Raw genomic sequence first — 23511 nt, forward strand, 5'->3', positions numbered from 1 at the left:
GTAGCAGACAGTAGCCCCTGGCCTGCTACTGAGAAGCTAAGCTTAGGGGTCACTTGAGCCAGGTAGCGGACAGCAGCCCAAAGCATGTAGTGCGAATTGGCAAACAAATATCGGGGACATTTTAGCAGCCAAAAGGCCATGGCGGTATTGGGCTGGTAGAACAGCACAAAAGAAAAGGTATTTCCAGTTACATTTTTTTTGCTAAGTTTAGTTCTCCATTAAGGCTTTTAAGTGATAATTATGTGAACAGTTGGAACTTTCCTTAGTTTTAAAACCATTGCCACCAATTAAACGCAAACTTTTACTCATCTTGTGTAATTGTACAATTAAGAAGAAAGAAATCTGACCAGTTTGGCCCCAAAAACCTCTTTAAAAACCTGTAGTCTAAGCTACAAAGCATGTCAGGACTGTTTTTGGATTCAATGAATCATTTGAACTTTTTATGCTTACACTAAGAATTGAAGGTACATGGGAAGTTTTGTTATTGTAATCACTGTTAGCATGTCCATAAAAACTACATAATCATACAAAACTGCCCACTTTTGCATTCTACATAGTTTCACTAACATGCATGTAGCTATTGCAAAGCTTTCTGTCCATGTTTTAACATGTTAACATGATTGACAAAACACCAAAAACGGTGTGCCACTTTGCTAAAGAATACTGTAATCATACAATTACCACTTTTATTAGAATACTATTTATAATTTAAATTATGCTGTTTACACAACTTCCCTTAAAGGAGAAGTAAAGGTTAAATCACTGGGAGGGTGCCAAATGATAATATACCGTATATACTCGAGTATAAGCCGACCTGAGTATAAGCCGAGGTACCTAATTTTACCTACGATAACTGGGAAAACTTATTGACTCTAGTATAAGCCTAGACACAACTACAGCCCTGTCTCCCAGCAGCGCACATTCTGCCAAAGCGACCCCCCAGCGATCAACCGGACTTCTTTGCAAAGTTGATGGTGACAGAGAATTGCCAAACGGATTACTGTGTGCATTGTCCCACTGTCCCACTACCATGTGCAGAGGGTGCTGTTTGATATTGCCATCACTGTTAATCTTTCGTATAACCAACAGAGGGCGCTGTGTGATAATGCAGTCACTGTTATTCTTTCATATAACCAACAGAGGGCGCTGTGTGATATTGCAGTCACTGTTAATCTTTCATATAACCAACAGAGGGCACTGTGTGATATTGCAGTCACTGTTATTCTTCCATATAACCAACAGATGGCGCTGTGTGATATTGCAGTCCCTGTTATTCTTTCATATAACCAACAGAGGGCGCTGTGTGATAATGCAGTCACTGTTATTCTTTCATATAACCAACAGAGGGCGCTGTGTGATATTGCAGTCACTGTTAATCTTTCATATAACCAACAGAGGGCACTGTGTGATATTGCAGTCACTGTTATTCTTCCATATAACCAACAGATGGCGCTGTGTGATATTGCAGTCACTGTTATTCTTTCATATAACCAACAGAGGGCGCACTGTTATTCTTTCATATAACCAACAGAGGGCATTGTGGGATATTGCAGTCTCTCCCCAAGTGTACTGTTGGTATAGGAATGATTAAAAGTGACTGCAATCTCAGCTACTCGGGTCCGGTACCGCTGACCCGAGTATAAGCCGAGGTAGACTTTTTCAGCACATTTTGGATGCTGAAAAACTCGGCTTATACTCAGGTATATATGGTAATAAAATCTTGGGGTGTCAGGAGGGGGGGTGCCTAACATTCAGTAACGGAACGAAATATCGTGTGGCCTGGGCTCCCAACCCCTCCAGACACTATCTTTGTGGGATTCCCATGCACGCGAACTGCCAGCGGGCACCGAGGGACATTTTTGCACCGGCGTGATTTAACCTTTTGTTTTTCTTTGTTAATTAGCCATAGCATACAGATACGTGAACAAAATATTAGGGCAAAGACACACGTGGCGATAAGTTGCAACGGCTTGGCGCAACTTTTTTAAAACCAGATCACAGTGACTTAGTGGCTGTAGGCAAACATGCAAGTCGCCAGCTGCTCCCATGCTAAATGTGGATCGTTTACAGCCTGGTGATTAGTTCCATGACTCGTTTCAAAAGTCGCATAGAGGAATCACTGCCTTGCCTACCTCCAGTAACTCATAGCAACAGATAAAATGTGTGTATTGTTTGCTATGGGTTACTAGACAAGTAGAAACTTTAAAGCATTTATTACATAACCCAAAAAGTCTTGTAGAACACCAGCTCCAATACAAAGTATATCTCGAAGACAGGGCTTGTGTGGTTATCCAAAAAGTAAATAGAATAGTCACTTGAGTACTGGGAAATGGATTCCTCCATGCAAGCATCCAAAAGTAAAAAAAATACTTTTTTTCCACCCCAAAACCACCTCACTTGACACACTATTACAAGATGTTCTTGGGTAAAAGTAAACAATTGCTAATAAATGTTAAATTGTGCCAGAATATTTTCCACAAACCTCACAGGAACTGCAAACTGGAATCACTAACATCTGTATCGAGTCTCTTATGTAATAAAATACAAGCACACTTTTAAATAATATCTTTTCAAAAGTTGCAAAAGGAAAGGACACAATTATTCTGCTTTTCTACATTTACCAATTAGAATATGAAGAAAAACGAACACGTGTCAATTTCAACAGCCCTTATCACACTAGCATCTAATTTTAGTCAGACTAGGAGTTCCTGAGAATCTGGTTGTACCTATGAATCAAATGGAAAAAGTATTTTTTTTAATACTGAGCCATACCTCCCAACTTTCCCGTTTTTAGAGGGACAGTCCCTCTTTTGACACCTCAACCCGCAGTCCCTTGTTTGTACTAGAAAGTCCCATTTTTCTCAGTACTGCACAGCCAGAAACTAAGTTTCTAACTTGATTGGCTTTTGGCAACGATCCCAGAACAACCACAGCAGCAGATAAGATACTTTTGTAACAATTTTGAGATAACAAATATGTTATTCTAACAATATAAGATAACAGGTCCCTTGGGAAAAGCATAAAGGGCAATTCACCTTCATTAGCAAAACTGTAATAACTGAAAAAAACACAGAAATATGTTCAAACTTTCATAACCTGCCAAATTTTGTAAAATGAACATGGTAATTAGGGGGTGTAAATTTTCATGCTTTATACATTTTTATTTAATTTTTTTTGTATTTCAAGAAAACTTTATTCATAAAGAATAAACAGGTTTACAATAGATATGCATTTAAGTGTCGTATCAGACTATTACATATGTTTGTAAACTATAGAAATTGCAAGATCACTTTTCTCAAAATAAACACATGAAAGTTGAAGTAGATATTGCAAAAGTAAGGATGATAAGAAAAGGATGGGAAGAAAGTGGGAAAAAGGAAGGGGAGCTTGGAGGCAAATTACTTGCAAATTAGTAATACATTACAGACTCTTATGTGCATGTAGGTAAGAGATCCAGGGCTGCCAGGTCATTATAAAGTTATCTTTCTTTACTGCTAGGTATGAGGTCAATTCCTCCATAAGGTAAATATTCTTGATGTTGGTGATCCATTCCTCAAAGGTCGGGGAAGCGACCTCTCTCCAGTGTCTCGGTATTAGTATTTTTGCCGCTAGCAATAATTGACTAAGCAAACTATGTTTGAATGAATGTTCAGGGGTGTCAGTATGGGACAACAATAGTAGTTGGGGTGTAAGATCTAACTGGTAACCAAGAATTTCCCGACATGCCATTTGTACATCATTCCAGAATACCCTTAACTTATCACAGAAAAACCAGAGATGAGATACCGTTCCCACTTCCTCATGACACCTCCAGCATGTATTGTCCGGTATCAAGTGCATTTGAAATAATATGACAGGCGTTCTATACCATTGCGACACTATCTTATACAAATTTTCTTGAAACCTGTTATTTATGCTAGCACTTTGCTAGCAACCTGAAAATTTTTTCCCATTCACTCTCTGATATATTCAACTGTAGTTCTTGTTCCCAGGCTCTAGTAAAATGCGGTAACGTAGGATATTTCTTTTGTATTATCAATTTATAAAGCGTTGATATTAAATGGTGTGGGACAGTTTTCTTATCACAAAGGGTTTCAAACTCCGTCAGTAAACGTTTGGCTCGTTGGAGCATTGGGTTCAATTGTAGAAAATGTTGGAGTTGACAATACCTCCAGTGGTCCCTGTCATCCCATGTACTTTCAGATTCCTTGATTACAGACTCAGAAGTTTCTGGTTTGAGGACATGTTTTAACTGTAAGTTTTGTACTCCAAAAGCTGAAGCCATTCCCTTGTCCAGAATTCCCGGCATGAAATCCAGATTTCGACTCATAGCAGCTAATGGAGAAGGATAGGGGATGAGCCTATACTTTTGGTTAAAATAAAACCAGAACGAATCCAAGGCTAATGTTTGAGGATTACCTTTAAGGTTACATGTTTCCCTTTATTCCAGAGAATATTATTGACGGGGAATTTGGCTCCCTTATCTTGCAGACATTTTCATTGTTTTGCAGAGCGAGGATTAGAATGTTCAACCAGTTTCGCTAACAGACAAGCTTGGTAGTACGAGTAAAAATCTGGAAGGCTTAGACCACCTCTTCCTTTAGGTTGATACAAGATAGACCTACTAATCCGAGAATGTTTATTGGCCCATTGAAATTTAAAGTTAGCCCTTAATTGGTGAATCAAAGATTGCTGCATATATATGGGGAGGGCTTCCGATTTGGTCATGTTAATCTTATAATTTGAGAGCTCACCATATAATGCAAGCTCCTTTAAAGCATTGGGCATTGAAATATGTGGATTCGTTATAACTAAAAGCAGATCATCTGCAAATGCGGCAAGTTTATATACCTGTGTGTCTATGAGCATACCTGAGATATCTGGATTATTTCGTAATGCTATCAATAAATGTTCCATGCATAGGACGTAGAGCAACGGGGATAATGGGCAGCCCTGGCGAGTTCCATTTCTTATGTCAAACGTATCCTAAAGGATGCCATTTAGCCTTATTTTTGCTGCCGGTGATGTGTAGACCGCCATAATTTTATCCCTGAAAGGTTTCTGAATTCCAGTGCCTTCTAAAACTAATTGAGAAATGTCCAGTTAACTCTATCGAACGCCTTCTCCGCATCAGTGGAAAGGAGCAGAGAAGGCGTTCGATGAACCTTCGCCCAGTTAATCAAATTAAGGATTTTCATGGTGTTCTCTTTGCCCTCTCTACCCTTAACAAAACCTACTTGATCGTCATGTATCCAACTAGGGAGAAGTGGGTTAAGTCTCTGCGCTATAATTTTAGTATATAGTTTTAGATCAATATTCAGTAAGGATATAGGTCTATAATTGCCACAACGAGTAATATCTTTACCTATCTTAGGGATGACCGTGATATAAGCTAGCAAGGCTTCTTTATTTAAGGGGTGGTTCTCATCAATCTCGTTTATAAAATTGAGGAAAAGGGGGGCCAATTGAGCGAAGAAAACCTTATAGAACTTCCCGGTATAACCATCTGGCCATGGGGATTTGTGCATTTTTAAATTTCTGATAGCATTTAGTACTTCATGTTGTTGGAATGGGGTACTCAGTTCCCGAAGAAGGGTTTCTTCAATGCCAGGCAAGGGATATTTTGCGATATAAGTTTTAGTTCTAGCTTCTAGTGTTTCTTGAGTCATAGTTTGAGGGATGTTGTATAAATCTTGATAGTATTGTTTAAAAGTTTCGGCTATTTTTGTCGGTAGGATCTGTAGATTACCTTTATGATCGTTGATTTTGTGTATGTGAGATAGATTTTGTCTATGTTTTAGGGCAGTAGCTAACAGTCTCCCTGATTTGTTGCCAAACTCGTAATATTTTTGTTTAAGTTTAATCATTGCATGTTTGCTATAGACATTTAATAACTGCCTTAATGCTGTTCTTTTCGCCGTCAAAGTTTTAAGGTTTTCTAGAGATGGGTTTTCAATGTGTTGGGCTTCTGACTGCTGTATTTGATGAAGTATACTATCAAGTGCGCTCTGTCTTTGTCTTTTAAGGCACGCACCATGCTTAATCAATATACCTCTGACCAAACATTTCAACGCTTGCCATTTAGTTTGCTGTGAGGTGGCATCTTCCCTGACTCTGGGGATATATTCCCTAATAGCTTCCACAATTTCGTCCCTGCATTCAGCATTATCTAATAGATTGTCATTAAGCCTCCAATTCCAAGCCGGCTTAGGTTTGGTAGGTATGTTAAGGACAATATGAACTGCCGCGTGGTCCGACCAAGTTATGCTATCCATATCCGCTTTCACAAGCCAATGCAAGTAGTGTTGAGAGATAAAAACATAATCTAGACGGGAATAACTCTTTTGGGGGAATGAAAAATGGGTAAATTGTTTAGCACTAGGATTGAGATATCTCCACGAGTCTATGACCCTAATTCTTTGAAGAGATTTGGCAGCTTGAGAAATATTTTTAGGAGTTAGCAGGGATTGCCCTTTGGACGTGTCTAGTTTGGGATTCAGTGCCATATTGAGATCTCCTCCTAAGATCAGTATCCCTTCCGAAAAAATAGAAATCTTTGTACTTAGTTTGGTAGTATTGCGCTTGACCATGGTTAGGAAGATAGACACTACCGATCATACAAGGTGTATGGTGTAATAGGCCTTTTATCAGAACGTACCTCCCATTGGGATCTACAAGGCTATCCGTGACCTTAAAATCTATGGATTTTTTAATGGCTATGGCTACTCCCTTCGTTTTTTGTATGGGGTTGTTGCTGAAAAACCACTGGGAGTAGTGGCCTAATTTATGCATCTGCGGGGCCTCTTTCTTAAAATGTGTTTCCTGAAGTAAAAGTATGTCCCCCTTATCTTTCCTCATCAGACTTATCATTTGTTTCCTTTTTTCCGGAACATTTAGGCCATTCACATTTAGGGAAATTATTTTCAAATTACTCTCCACTATAGACAAAATATAATTACAATAATACACAATATAAACAGCTTACCAACTGCATTGCCTCCAAGCTCAGGATGGGGTAGGGTAAGAGGATATTTCTTTTGTATTATCAATTTATAAAGCGTTGATATTAAATGGTGTGGGACAGTTTTCTTATCACAAAGGGTTTCAAACTCCGTCAGTAAACGTTTGGCTCGTTGGAGCATTGGGTTCAATTGTAGAAAATGTTGGAGTTGACAATACCTCCAGTGGTCCCTGTCATCCCATGTACTTTCAGATTCCTTGATTACAGACTCAGAAGTTTCTGGTTTGAGGACATGTTTTAACTGTAAGTTTTGTACTCCAAAAGCTGAAGCCATTCCCTTGTCCAGAATTCCCGGCATGAAATCCAGATTTCGACTCATAGCAGCTAATGGAGAAGGATAGGGGATGAGCCTATACTTTTGGTTAAAATAAAACCAGAACGAATCCAAGGCTAATGTTTGAGGATTACCTTTAAGGTTACATGTTTCCCTTTATTCCAGAGAATATTATTGACGGGGAATTTGGCTCCCTTATCTTGCAGACATTTTCATTGTTTTGCAGAGCGAGGATTAGAATGTTCAACCAGTTTCGCTAACAGACAAGCTTGGTAGTACGAGTAAAAATCTGGAAGGCTTAGACCACCTCTTCCTTTAGGTTGATACAAGATAGACCTACTAATCCGAGAATGTTTATTGGCCCATTGAAATTTAAAGTTAGCCCTTAATTGGTGAATCAAAGATTGCTGCATATATATGGGGAGGGCTTCCGATTTGGTCATGTTAATCTTATAATTTGAGAGCTCACCATATAATGCAAGCTCCTTTAAAGCATTGGGCATTGAAATATGTGGATTCGTTATAACTAAAAGCAGATCATCTGCAAATGCGGCAAGTTTATATACCTGTGTGTCTATGAGCATACCTGAGATATCTGGATTATTTCGTAATGCTATCAATAAATGTTCCATGCATAGGACGTAGAGCAACGGGGATAATGGGCAGCCCTGGCGAGTTCCATTTCTTATGTCAAACGTATCCTAAAGGATGCCATTTAGCCTTATTTTTGCTGCCGGTGATGTGTAGACCGCCATAATTTTATCCCTGAAAGGTTTCTGAATTCCAGTGCCTTCTAAAACTAATTTGAGAAATGTCCAGTTAACTCTATCGAACGCCTTCTCCGCATCAGTGGAAAGGAGCAGAGAAGGCGTTCGATGAACCTTCGCCCAGTTAATCAAATTAAGGATTTTCATGGTGTTCTCTTTGCCCTCTCTACCCTTAACAAAACCTACTTGATCGTCATGTATCCAACTAGGGAGAAGTAGGTTAAGTCTCTGCGCTATAATTTTAGTATATAGTTTTAGATCAATATTCAGTAAGGATATAGGTCTATAATTGCCACAACGAGTAATATCTTTACCTATCTTAGGGATGACCGTGATATAAGCTAGCAAGGCTTCTTTATTTAAGGGGTGGTTCTCATCAATCTCGTTTATAAAATTGAGGAAAAGGGGGGCCAATTGAGCGAAGAAAACCTTATAGAACTTCCCGGTATAACCATCTGGCCATGGGGATTTGTGCATTTTTAAATTTCTGATAGCATTTAGTACTTCATGTTGTTGGAATGGGGTACTCAGTTCCCGAAGAAGGGTTTCTTCAATGCCAGGCAAGGGATATTTTGCGATATAAGTTTTAGTTCTAGCTTCTAGTGTTTCTTGAGTCATAGTTTGAGGGATGTTGTATAAATCTTGATAGTATTGTTTAAAAGTTTCGGCTATTTTTGTCGGTAGGATCTGTAGATTACCTTTATGATCGTTGATTTTGTGTATGTGAGATAGATTTTGTCTATGTTTTAGGGCAGTAGCTAACAGTCTCCCTGATTTGTTGCCAAACTCGTAATATTTTTGTTTAAGTTTAATCATTGCATGTTTGCTATAGACATTTAATAACTGCCTTAATGCTGTTCTTTTCGCCGTCAAAGTTTTAAGGTTTTCTAGAGATGGGTTTTCAATGTGTTGGGCTTTCTGACTGCTGTATTTGATGAAGTATACTATCAAGTGCGCTCTGTCTTTGTCTTTTAAGGCACGCACCATGCTTAATCAATATACCTCTGACCAAACATTTCAACGCTTGCCATTTAGTTTGCTGTGAGTGGCATCTTCCCTGACTCTGGGGATATATTCCCTAATAGCTTCCACAATTTCGTCCCTGCATTCAGCATTATCTAATAGATTGTCATTAAGCCTCCAATTCCAAGCCGGCTTAGGTTTGGTAGGTATGTTAAGGACAATATGAACTGCCGCGTGGTCCGACCAAGTTATGCTATCCATATCCGCTTTCACAAGCCAATGCAAGTAGTGTTGAGAGATAAAAACATAATCTAGACGGGAATAACTCTTTTGGGGGAATGAAAAATGGGTAAATTGTTTAGCACTAGGATTGAGATATCTCCACGAGTCTATGACCCTAATTCTTTGAAGAGATTTGGCAGCTTGAGAAATATTTTTAGGAGTTAGCAGGGATTGCCCTTTGGACGTGTCTAGTTTGGGATTCAGTGCCATATTGAGATCTCCTCCTAAGATCAGTATCCCTTCCGAAAAAATAGAAATCTTTGTACTTAGTTTGGTAGTATTGCGCTTGACCATGGTTAGGAAGATAGACACTACCGATCATACAAGGTGTATGGTGTAATAGGCCTTTTATCAGAACGTACCTCCCATTGGGATCTACAAGGCTATCCGTGACCTTAAAATCTATGGATTTTTTAATGGCTATGGCTACTCCCTTCGTTTTTTGTATGGGGTTGTTGCTGAAAAACCACTGGGAGTAGTGGCCTAATTTATGCATCTGCGGGGCCTCTTTCTTAAAATGTGTTTCCTGAAGTAAAAGTATGTCCCCCTTATCTTTCCTCATCAGACTTATCATTTGTTTCCTTTTTTCCGGAACATTTAGGCCATTCACATTTAGGGAAATTATTTTCAAATTACTCTCCACTATAGACAAAATATAATTACAATAATACACAATATAAACAGCTTACCAACTGCATTGCCTCCAAGCTCAGGATGGGGTAGGGTAAGAGGGTAGAATTCGTAGAAAAAAGTGATAGAAACCCAACCCAGACATGTTTCGCATTTGTACACCGTGCGATAGCCAAAACAACCTATTTCTAGTAAATGCATGAACATAGAAAAAGCAGAAAAAAGAAACACAGACATATCAAATGGGCTTCTCTCCTGTAAACGCCAATCAGTCAGACATTTTGTCTGGCCCATTACTGGGGGGGGGGTGTTGAGCAACATGTGATTCGTAGTTGCTTCGTTAGCTTGCTTTTACCTGCTTCTCTTTGCTTTAGGCGATTCAACCTCTGTCCACGGTTCTTGGTGCGGCATCGGAGTCGGTATCGGCAGTTGCACAAATTTAATCCATTCTGAAAGATCAAGTTTCGGTGCGTTGCAAACTTGAAGAAAGGGGCGCAGATCTTCCGGAGTAGATAGTGTGTGTAGCTTCCCTGCAATAGTGGCCTGTATGTTGAACGGATATCCCCACCTGAATAAAATTTTCTTTTCCTTCAAGTTTGTCAAAGGCTTGAGGAGTCTCCTTTGTTGTAAAGTGTACCATGAAAGGTCTTGCATGATGGAGACTTCGGTGCCATCCATTTTGATCAGCTTCTGTTGCCTGGCTTTAGAGAGTATTTCATCTTTCACTGTGAAATGTAACAAACAGCAGATTACGTCCCTCGGTTTGTCGGTCTGAGAGCTTTATGAACCCTTTCAATGTGTATCTCATTGGTGTCCGGCATATTGAGCACCGAATTGAACAATGAGGTTACCGTCCATTTGAGGGAGGATGTTTCCACTGTTTCGGGTAGACCTCTTATGCGTAGATTGCACCGTCTCCCTCTGTTATCAAGGTCCTCAACTCTACGAGTCAAGGATTGTATGGCTTTATTTTTTATTAACGATATATTGAGTAGTGAGTCAACTGATAGCTCAATTTGCTCCGTTCGGCCTTCGATTGCCTCAGTTCTGGTATGAAAGGATGCGATTTCTGTTTTGAGATCTGCAACCTCTTCCCGCAGCGCCGTTTTAATCTGGGTCACTAAATCTTTCAAGTCTCTTTTTGTGGGTAAAGTTTTTAAAAGGGCATATGCATTGCTTTCAGAAATTGTAGAGTCATCATCAGAGGCCTGATCATCTCCTTCCGCCTGGTCCAACCTCTCCGTTTCCACCCGTGCCCGTTCCTGTTCTGCTGGGGCTAGAAACTTCTTTAAGAATTTCTAGGATTCGGTCATTTTATGCTGTTTCGGAGTGTCTTTGGTGCCCTCTTTCGTTTTGCCGTATTTACCCATATTAGTATGGTTATTTTCCACTTAGCAAGATGATCTCTAGCATAAGGTAGGTATTATATATCCATGGAGGGGTGCAGTCAGACCCAAGCCTCAGTGACAGGCGATGTATGGGAGCCTCGTGAGGCTAACAGGACCTCCCTGCTTGGGGTAGAGTACGTGCTGCACCCTAGTTAAGCTGCTGTGTGTTATCAGCCCAATGTACCAGAGGTAGTCTTGGCAGCAAGATAGTTATAGGTGCTTGGGTAATATCAGTCCTGCAAACCCCAAGCTGCAAGGGTGGAGCGTTGCCTTGCTGCAGTATACTAGGTGAGGCCCTGATGACGCACCTCTCATTCCCAGGGCCTGTGGCAGGCCTGCAGGTGCGTCAGTCCATTGTGGGCAAGGTGTGTAAAGGTCCCTCTGTGGCAGAGGTACTCACCCCTTCGAGGTGTTCCTGAGAGACCCCCTGTAGCTCTTAAGGTCCGGGCGCGTCACAGCCCCCCTGGCGTTCCTTCCGCTCCGCCGTGCGGCTCCTCGAATTTAGGCTGCGGCTACGGTGAGAAGCTAGGCCGGAATCCCCGCTCGGCTTGTACTGGCCGTAGCGCCTCAGGGAAGGGCTCCTCTTGTAGCCCGGTCAGCCACGCCCCTTCGCATTATACATTTTTAATATGACTACACATGCTACTAAAAAAGGGGCACACACACATCAGGCAAATACAATCAATTTCTTCACAGGCACTTCATGAACAATGTACCCTATGAACTAGTTCAGGGGATCTTAAATCAGTGGCCCAAAAACCTAAATACTTAGGGCGAGGCAGAATGATCATTTTAGATGATTAAAATCCCCACCTATTTTGAAAAATGTGGAAAAAGAAATGAAAGAAGATGGAAAGTAATAAACTAGAAAACAAATCTTGAGTCTCACAGCTGATTTACTGTATATGGGTTACATTTAAACGTGTAAAATCATTCAGCACCATCATTTGCAAATTCCTTTGTTTGTGATGTGCCAACTTTATATTATGCACAAACCATCACTTGCTGTATATAGAAATAACAAACAGCAAACGTTTTGGAAATACAACTCCTTTTTCCAGAGCACTTAAGTTACTGCTTGGAGAATATACTGAGATCATTGCAACCCTATATTAAGCACACATGGTAGGAATTGTGGTAATATTTCAGAGGTTCTTTATTTCAGAGATTAAGTTCATATTAAATATTCATTTTCGCCTCATCTGAAAACAGACGGGTTACACCATCTATTTCTGATGGGTTTTTCAAATGGTTAACCACAAAAATTTGACTATACTCCGTAAAGAAAGTAAATATTTAAGACTAAACAAGACTGCCGAAATATCTGAAAAAAAATTACATAAGAAATGAATTACACAGAAGTGCAAGATTCATGTTTTTGGCATGCCATTTCTACTGGTTATTCAACATTTTGTAAAACAAATTGTATGAAAGGGATTCTGTCATGATTTTTATGATATAGTTTTATTACTAAATTACACTGTGTACATTGCACATAATTCATTCTATGATTTAAAATTTTAACAAATGTATTTTGTATTGGTGTGTAGGCAGCTATCTCTGGTCATTTTGCCCTGGCTGTGATTTCAGACAGAGCTTCACAAATGTGAACAATGCAGGGGGATCACAGGTGTCAACAATACAGGGGATTAGTCTGAATTTGAGGTTTAAACAATGCAGGGGCCAGTTAATCTCTGTAGTTATACTATTTAAATCTTACACATGGTAAGCAAACACAGCAGGTAGGAGGGGGCCACATAGGGGGGGTCGCCAGTTGGACAGGCCTGAGGTAGGCTATTGTTTCTACTCAACGTAACTCAAGGAGTTGTGACTTGGGTTAGCCGGACTTGGATTTTTACTTGAGTGTTGTTCACATGTATCTACCACTAGGTGGAGCATGGCAGCATATTTAGCAATGTAGGTGGCAGGGAGCTGTTATTTGTTTACCTTCCCATTGTTCCTGCGAAGGGCTGCTGGGGGGGAGGGGGGTAATATCATTCCAATTTGCAGTGCAGCATTAAAAGGTGACTGAAGTTTATCAGAGCACAAGTCACATGACTGGGGAACCTGGGAAACTGACATGTCTAGTGCCATGCCAGATTTCAAAATAAAATATTTTAAAAATTTGTTTGCACTTTTGAAAAATTTCAATGCAGCATTTTGCTGGAGGAACACTATTAACTTAAGCATTTTGTAAAAAAAAATGTTTTCCCATGACAGAATCCCTACTCACATGCATTTATTCTAGTATTTTCAATACATTTTAAGCACATGTATGACATGTATAGTTTTCTAGTGTTTTGCACATGTTCTGATAATATGGGGACTGTGAAACATTATGAAATGCACAAAAGCCCTAATATAAGTGCATTGTGTGACATTTTCAATAGAACATTTTCCATTTTTTCCTTTGAAGCTAAAAATGAATATCTAGCACAATAGTCATTTTGTATCTGTAACAGTTTCTACCTAATTTGTAGCAATCCTATTCGATACACATTATCTTTATTTATTACTTCTTTCAAAACACTAGTATGCTTGAAAATCAGACCGATATGGGGAGGATCACTGGAAAAAAAAAACCAAGCCTTTAGACTCTGCAAATATTTTTAACAGATTTTCTTTATTGCATTTTAAACATCCAGTTACATAGAAAAAGAAAGAGAAAGAGTCAAGAAAGATAGAACAGACTCTGCAAATATTTGTCAGAAAATTCAGAGTCATCTGCTTGTTCACAGAACATTCAAAATTAATTTTTAAAGTTCTTAAAATCATCAATTTACATACTTCTTGAAAAGTTACATTACAATTTTGTAAACAAAATAAACAAAAGGAATCCTGGGAATTAATTCCAAGAAGCTCCAAGAAAATCCCATTTACATTGGTTTATCCTATAGGCTAAAGCTCACCCACTGGGTTTTTAAAGCAGAAGCCAGGATAACAGCTGATCAGATTTACTACAATTTTTTAAAACTGAATGAGAATAGACAGCTATTTTAAATGTTCAGTAGGAAAGTCAAAGGTATAATCCATTGATCTAATTTCAACAGCCCAGCTCCTTCATATTTGATGGGTTTGTGGCGTTGACAAGTAACACAATTTATCATATTCCAGATTGAAGTGGATAGTGGTGTAACTAGGGGATCATGGGCCTCAAGTGCAAAAACTGCACTCAGTGCCCACCGTCTGGACACAAGTTGCATGCGCGCACTTACCTTTTTATTTTCTGTTAGCACATGCAGCGACAGGGTTTGCAGACCTGGGTGCAGTCACACCCGCTGCTCCCCCAGTAGTTACACCACTGGAACTGGGGAATCCAGAAGCAACCCAGGAAAAATCCAAGAATAAAGACAAACACATTTATCAAAGCCTATAACTGTGCAATTCGACAGAATGTGTTCAACTGCTTTCAGTAGTTTAAAACCATCCTACCCTATAAAAAGATAATGCCCAAATCCTTGCTCCGTGATAAAAATCACAATTTTTTTTCTCTGCTGGAAGAAGTCATTCTAGGGCACAAAATAAATGATTACATTTCCCCAGTAATTTTGTCCCTTTTTTAAGATGGAAATAATTCATCTCTGTGCTGTGAACAAAGATGTGGGAGAAACAATAATTGGGTGCAGTTATGTGAACCTAAAGACCCAAGTCAGTTACTAAATCCATCAATAGAGGCTTTCCTAAGCATTGTATAAGGTGGCTAGAGATTTTTTGAAACAGAGACCAAAATAAGTTGTTTTTTGAACCACTAATATCAATGGATTTCCATTCTAATCTGGCTAAAATTACACAGAAACCCTGTCGTACCATCAGACCTATAATTAGGTAGCAAAATTGTTAGCTGAAACAACTCTAAAGAAATATATATATATATATATATATATATATATATATATATATATATATATATATATATATATATATATACTATAACAAACAAGGGAAAGTTGTGCTCACCACTATTTTTTAAAACCATTAGGCGGGGGTGCAATGAGGGTGTGACCACAAAATACATATAGTCAAATACAAGAGTCCTCTGCACTCAACCCATTATCAATATATTTAAGACAGCGACATTTTGTGCATACTGCTACTAAAAAATGCCTTACCCTTTAAACAAAACAGGGATTGTTTGTCCATATATTGCAATATATTTAAGCTGGCCAACTACGTCAAAGTCATCCCATATCTGGCCAGTCCTATGCTCAATTTTATCTGATTCATTAAGAATTCTATTGCTTCATTATACATTTTACAAAGGGACTTGGTGTGGTCACACCCTCATTGCACCCCCGCCTAATGGTTTTAAAAAATAGTGGTGAGCACAACTTTCCCTTGTTTGTTATAGTTTATACAGGAGCAGTGACCAGCTCCATGTTGTAGCTCCCACCCTTCCCAACTATAGTCAGGTGATCCCACTGGTGTCTAATAAAAGGGCAGCCAAGTATGGAGGTTTACTTTGAAAGCAGCAAGTTAAGTTGCAGGTAAAACCAAGTCCCTTTGTAAAATGTATAATGAAGCAATAGAATTCTTAATGAATCAGATAAAATTGAGCATAGGACTGGCCAGATATGGGATGACTTTGACATAGTTGGCCAGCTTAAATATATTGCAATATATGGACAAACAATCCCTGTTTTGTTTAAAGGGTAAGGCATTTTTTAGTAGCAGTATGCACAAAATGTCGCTGTCTTAAATATATTGATAATGGGTTGAGTGCAGAGGACTCTTATATATATATATATATATGCTGCAAGTATACAGAGGAGCAGGTTGCACAAGGACAAATATCTTGGGAGTCTAATGATTTAAAAAAAAAAAAAAACTAAATTAGATCAACTACAGGATGATGTTAGCCAACATGATATCTACTAGTGAGCAATTCCAAAAGAATATGTTTCACAGGAGCAGGATTCTGCTGAAGCTGAGCAGTGTCTCAGTATTGTCATTTTCAGTTAAGTGGGTTAACTATGCACATACATTTTACTTTGAAAGAGAAATGCGCTGCACCAAAATTACCCATTAGCATGAAATCATTACAGATTCCTTTCTTCAGCATTTCCCAGTTTCTGCTTGAGCTAAGGATTCCTATAGCATATCCATGCCAAAAAACCTTCAGTTTCCGCAACAAGTTCATAACAAATGCAAGCTCGGTATCACAAAATCCCCATGGTAACCGAATGTTAAATTAGACACGTGAAAAGAATACCAGATGAGAGCTATAACCGTAGCTACACTGAAGTCTACACATTCCTTAATATTCAGTGGGAATCATTAACACTTTTACTGCTTGTACAACTGGTTAGGTCTGCTAGTTATCTTTAGCACCTGCAAGAACAGAGCAGGAAAATCATTTTCAAAGTATTCTGAACATACAATCAACTCAGCAAGCACTTGAGAATTGCTACTTAGACCTTGCAAATTTTCATGATCAAATTTACACCAACAGAATTCTATTGCCGCAGGCCATCAGTTTGTAAACTGTAGAAGCTCAGAAAACTGTTCCTACTATAACAACTCTGAATGTTCTATTATAACACTAACTAGTCTAAAGGTTTTTTTTTTACACTGCTGTACACTAATGATACAGCAGACCTACTACACTAAATCTAAATGCTATAATTTAGCATTTTAAAGGAATTCATTAGGTAAAGTAAGATGTGACAAAAGTACCTTGCAATAATTTTGATTGCAGGCCATTTGTTGTGTAAGTGGAAAACTTGCCTAGAAGTATCTTTCAGAGGCTTCATCTTGCAATTGCTGCTTTTTTACACTACTAACAGAAGAGTAAATATTGCTTCAAAAATGATTGTAGCAATGGTTCGTAAGTGTCAGGAGCTACTAATCTCTTTGATTTGTTAGTAGAAAGTTGCAATCTTGGCAGGATATTATAACAGCATGATAAGTGTTTCAGCAGCTGCTTAAAGGAGAACTAAACCCAAAAAAAAGGCCCAAAAAGCCCTCACCAGCCCACTAAATACTGACTTTCTATGGCACCTTATAGCAGCCCCTCAGAACTCACAGATTGCCAGTCCGGGCCTGCGTCTGGTAATCATCTTCATACAAAATGTAAAAGCCAAAACAAAGTCAAACAAATATAAGAGGTGTCCAAAATGCACTGTGTACCAGAAAAACAAATACAAGAAGACACAGAGACTTTACAAACCTACACACTATGTTGAAGTGGTGACAATGTATGGTTTGCATAAGGTATTGGTTATCAATTCAATAATTAGTATCCAGTTTTATCTGATACAAAGTGATTGTAGAATTTGGAAAAGCAGAGAATGTAATCAATATTAAATACAAGGGATACATCTAAAATCATCCAATTAGAGAAATGAGCTATGACCTTGGCAAACTGGAGATGCACCTTTCCGTAATTTGTATTTTCATGCCTTAAATCTACTAGAAAATCATGTAAACATTAAATAAACCCAATAGGCTGGCTTTGCCTCCAATAAAGATGAACAATATCTTAGTTTGGATATGGGATATGGCCTTTTCATAATTCAGAGCTTTCTGAATAACAGGTTTCCAAATACCAGATCCCATAACTGTATGTGCAGGTCGAAAATTAGATTACATGGATTCATAGATTATGTGTGTAAAGAAATGCAGTAATTGAGAAAAGACGGCACATCTAAGAATTTGGAGGCTAGCAAAAGGGTGAAAGAAGGCTCAAGAATGGATTTTAGGCTTAGTGAATATATGAATAAATGCTGAAGGAAGCGGCACAGTTTTTAAAGGTGAACTAGAATTAATTTAATTTGTCTGATATATTATGCAATTTGAGATATTTTGTGATTCTAATCAATTAGAAAATGAGCAGGCTGAAATCTTATGGGTGAAGCTCTTCACCGATTGTAAAGAGTCCAGCAAATTAATTGTAGGATTATGCTATACACATTCTAATGTAAGTGAGGAGGAGGATGCTAAGCTCCTGATGCAAACAGAAAAGGCTGCTAGTTTGGGTAAAGTAATGATAATGGGGCATTTTAATTACCCAGATATTGACTGGAGCAACAGTACTGCCAGGACAGTTAATGGGAGCCAACCAGAAAAAATGCTATACTGGATCTAGTGATCTTTAATAACCCAGAATGTATAGCAAATGTGCAAGTAATTAAACCCCAAGGTAATAGTGACCATAATGTTATATCATTTCATGGCTGGTGCAAAAAAACAAATATACACTGGGACAACAAAAAACAAGTACTTCAGAAAAGCTAAGTTTTAGTGCCTTGAGGACTTCCCTTCAGAGCATAAATTGGGGCATTATGTTTTCATCTAAAAACACAGAACAGAAATGGTTGTCATTTAAAATTATATTAAATTGTTACTCTTCTCAATTTATTCCCATAAGGAGTAAATGTAGAAGCATTAAGAATCACCGTATATATGTAAACAAGGCGACAGGGCCAGATGGCATACACTGGCCCCTATTTCTGATTTTTTCAGATTCATTTTCATTTGGTATGGTACCTATGAATTAGAGAAAAGCTGATGTCATTCCAATATTTAAAAATTTTAAATTTCATTCTCATTTGAAGGCTTGTTAAGGGATCACATTCAAAATTTCGTCCTAGTAAATGGCATTACAAGCAGTAATCAGCATGGCTACAGGAAGGATAGGTCATGTCAGACAAATTTGATTGCTTTTTATGATGAGGTAAGTAACATGCTGGACAGAGGGGGAGCAGCAGATGTGATCTATTTGGATTTTGCCAAAGCATTTGATACCGTGCCCCACAAACTACTGCTCTCTAAACTAAGGTCCGTTGGGTTAATGAAGTCGTTTGCACATGGATTGGAAACTGGCTACAGGATTGGGTACAGAGGGTGGGTGTTAATGGTACATTCTCTACTTGGAGTAAGATTCATAGTGGGGTCCAATTTTATTTAACTTGTTCATAAATGATTTAGGGGATAGTATTGTAAGTAATGTATCAGTGTTTACAGATGACACTAAACTATGCAGCCCAAATAATTCCATCAAGGATGTGGCATCCTTGTAACAGGATCTTGACAAACTGGTAATCTGGACAGCTAACTAGCAAATGGGGTTCAATGTTGATACACGCAAGGTAATGCACCCGGGATGTAAAAATATTCAAGCCACTTATACCCTTAATGGGACTGAACTAGGTAAATCCTTAGTGAAAGGAACCTTGAAGTCCTTGTATATAATAAATTTGGCTGTAGCAAGCAATGCCAGTCAGCAGCTTCAAGGGCAAATAAGGTCTTGAGCTGTATTAAAAGGGGAATTGATTCAGGTCAGGAAGGGGTCATTCTTCCACTGTACAGAGCACTGGTAAGGGCCCCATCTAGAATATGCCGTACAGTTTTGGTCTCCGGTGCTCAAACAGGATATTATTTAATTAGAGAGGGTCCAGAGAAGGGCAACTAAGTTGATAAAAGGTATAGAAAATCTTAGCTACGAGTAAAGACTGGCCAGGTTGGGGTTGATCACACTGGAGATGAGGCACTTAAGGGGTGATATGATAAATATGTATAAATATACAAGGAGATCATATAATAATCTCTCTAATGCTTTATTTACCAGAAGGTCTTTCCAGCTGACACAAGGTCACCCATTCCGATCAGAAGAAAGGAGGATCCGATTAAATTTTTTTTCAACTAAACTTACTATGTTACTATGTAATGTTTTGAAATTATTTGTAACTTTAATCACTATTAAATGCAGCATGTTTCCAGTTTCTTAAATTATGGAAACATGAAAGACCCCTTTACAATGCAAATAATTCACTCTACCATTTAAAATTTTATTTTTGAACTACCAAATGTATTTTTCTCATCTGTAATATTGTACAGGCAGCCATCTTGGTGCATTGTGCGTGATTATGAACTTTAAGGAGTCAGCACTTCAGGATGGAATTGCTTTGAAACAGCTATTGTTTCTCCCCTTCTCATTGTACTTCAACACAGCCCAAGTTGTGCTCCCTAGTCCCACCAAGTGGTAGAATAGCTCCCAAGCACAAAAAGCAGGCCCCTAGTGAGCACTAAGGAGCACTTTTAGTAATGCAAATGATTTTCTGACCGTTTTTTTTTAAATTTTTTGGAAGGCTTAGGGGTGTCATAAATCATTGACTCTCATTGTATATAATGTATTTTGGACTAAAGTTCACAATGCCTCTCACTGTATTTACTGTATATTCACTAAAATTCAGGACAGTGGCAGCAGTGCTATAAGCCCATGGAGACACTATGGGCTCTGGCAGCCAAATCCTTCAGCAGAGGTAGCTGCTATCTGGTTAGCTGCCCACTGTTCTGTTGATAGCCTGCTGGGGGAGGGGGGGATATCACTCCAACTTGCAGTGTAGCATTAAAGAGTGAATGAAGTTTATCTGAGCATACGTCACATGACTGGGGGACACCTGGGAAATTGAAATCAAGGCTATTCCCACGCGAAATTTCAAAATTAAATATAAAAAAAATTGTTTGCTCTTTTAAAAAATGGATTTCAGTGCAGAATTATGCTGGAGCAGCACGTTAACTGATGTGTTTTGAAAAAATATACTGGTGGAGGTGGAATCAATTTTCTTTCAAATCAGTCGGCCTCTAGTAGCTTTGAGATACAAGTACTCCGCTTAATGTGTACCCAATCAAGCCTGAAATCTGCTGACCAGATCAGCAAAGCAGGACACTTGTCTCCTTAATCTACCACACTGAAGAAAGAGCATCATTCTTTTGCAGAATCCAAGAGAGTTCTGGAGGAAACTCTTATTTAATCGAGTACCCTGATGTTGGGCTGTATTGGATTTCTTCAAAAGCAGAGAGCATGGGCTATGGTGCTAAAACCATAATAGAGTAAACACAAGAGTTAGTACCAACTGTTTTGAAAGAAATCGGACAGCCCCAGTAGAGGCATGTTTAGGGCTAGTCCATACGAGGAGATTCGGGAGAGATTTTGTCGCCTGGTGACTAATCACCTCGTCTTTTAAGCGACTATCTCCCCGAACTGCCTCAGCGTTTTTCCCCATAGGCTACAATGAAAAGTTGCCTGAAGCAACTTCGGGCGACTATAGAAAACGCATCGCCGCCTGTGCATTAGCACAGGCGACTTTTCATTGTAGCCTATGGGGAAAAACGCTGAGGCAGTTCGGGGAGATAGTTGATCAAAAGACGAGGCGATTAGTCGCCAGGCGACAAAATGTACCCGAATCTCCTCGTGTCGCCTTATCCTTAAGGGTAATGGCATGCTGTGTTTTGTTGAGCCAACAATTTATCTCAAATGGAGAAGTTGAAATTTTTGTAAAGAATATAGTCCATAATATAGTCCATAATTGCTCTGTAGGAGTGTAAAAATGAGGTCTGTAAGCTCAGGCAGGGCTAATCCTATCAAATGTTTGGCCCAATTGGGACCATGTTGGCGGGGCCCCTAGACAAATTGTTGCTGGCTACTGACACACCAAGTATTTAGGAAAATAAGGGCATACAGGCACAAAATAGAAAGGAAAGGGGCAGACAAGGTAAGAGAGTGAGAGGGATGAAATAGGGGCACATAATAGGGGCACACAGGGTAAGAGAGAGAGGGAGGAAATAGGAGAGTGGACTGGGCCAATTAGTTTGGGGCAGGCTGGGCCGATTCAGCATGGGAGCAGGCTTGGTTGGATTGGGGGCAGGCAGGGCCTATCAAGGTTGGAGGAAAGCTGGGCCTATGAGAGTTGGGGGCAGGCTAGACCTATGGAGTTGGGGGATAGGCTGGCTTATCAGAGTTGGGGGTGGGCTGGACCTATGGATTTGGGGATGGGCTGAACTCTCAAATTTGGGGGCAGGCCAGGCAGCATCATGTGCTGAGGGAAATATTATCTGTGCTGCCCTGTAGTGCGGGCCCCCCAGAGGTGCGGGGCCCTATTGGGCCCAATTGGTCCAATAGGCCTAAGGCCGGCGCTAAGCTCAGGCAAAGGTGTTTTTTAAGCAAGACTGCACTAGGTTGTAAAGAGGCACACAAGTCAATAGTACAGGGCAGAATAGAGTTATAGGTATCAACAAAATTTATCAGGACGCTAAAGGGAATTAGAATCAAGAAATACAGCTAGTAGGTAGGTAGAGTTGGTAGGTCAACAGTAAGAGGCAGATTTATCAAAATGTGAGTTTAGAGATTAATAAATAAAAACTTACCCGCATTCTATTCATTCCTATGGTATTTTTATAATTGTATTATCAATGGGTGAAAGTTAGAACTCACCATTTAGTATGGTTCGAAAAATCCCATAAGAATGAATAGAACATGGGTGAGTTTTTATTTAGTAAGCACTTAACTCACATTTTGAGAAATCTGCCCCTAAGCATACTGAACCAAGACAGTGGGGGTGGATAAAATAAAGGAGGGAATGAAGAGACAGTAACAATCTAATGCTCAAGGTAGTAGAACTACAAATCCATACATGCTGACAAAGAGTAGAAAAACAAAATTCAGGGGAGTAATAATAATATTTGCAACAAAATTTTGTAAACCATCCCCACACAATCTGTAGATTGCATGGTGAGTGGACCTGCATAAATAAAATTCTGGCACAGCTAATGGGGTTTTTTCAGTGTAAAATTAAAAAAAAGGTAAAAGGCTGTGCAAAATAAAAAAATGTTTCTAATATAGTTAGTTAGCCAAAAATGTAATGTATAAAAGGCTGGAGTGACTGGATGTGTAACATAATAGCCAGAACACTACTTCCTGCTTTTCAGCTCTCTTGGTTTTCACTGATTGGTTACCAGACAGTAACCAATCAGTGACTTGAGGGAAGGGAACATGGGTCATAACTGTTGCTTTAGAATCTGAGCTGAATGCTGAGGATCAATTACAAACTCACTGAACAGTTATGTTCCATGTGGCCCCCCTTCAAGTCCTGACTAATTAGAACTGAAAAGCAGGAAGTTGTGTTCTGTTCTGTTATGTTAGATATCCAGTCACTCCAGCCTTTATACGTTACATTTTTACCTAACTAACTATATTGGAAACATTTTTTATTTTGCAACGGTTATTTACCCAGTTTTTATTTTCAAACTGAACTGTTCCTTTAAAACCCATCAGCTATGTCAGAGTTCAAAGGGCAAATATCTTGCTTTGAAAGGGTAAAGAGTCAGAAGCTTTTTTTAAGCATTTGATAGACAGTACAGTGTTTCTTATCTTTTTACAGAGGACCCAAAGCGTCTGCATTAACTATA

The 23511-nt window shown here is 39.1% G+C and overlaps 1 protein-coding gene across 2 annotated transcripts in view; it reads right to left on the minus strand.

Annotated features, from left to right (window-relative positions):
* uhrf2.L (ubiquitin-like with PHD and ring finger domains 2, E3 ubiquitin protein ligase L homeolog) overlaps positions 1-23511 on the minus strand; it is a 91852-nt gene that overhangs the window by 49385 nt on the left and 18956 nt on the right.

This window comes from Xenopus laevis, chromosome 1L (genome assembly GCF_017654675.1).
Source record: "Xenopus laevis strain J_2021 chromosome 1L, Xenopus_laevis_v10.1, whole genome shotgun sequence".
In the NCBI taxonomy this organism is placed as follows: Eukaryota; Metazoa; Chordata; class Amphibia; order Anura; family Pipidae; genus Xenopus; species Xenopus laevis.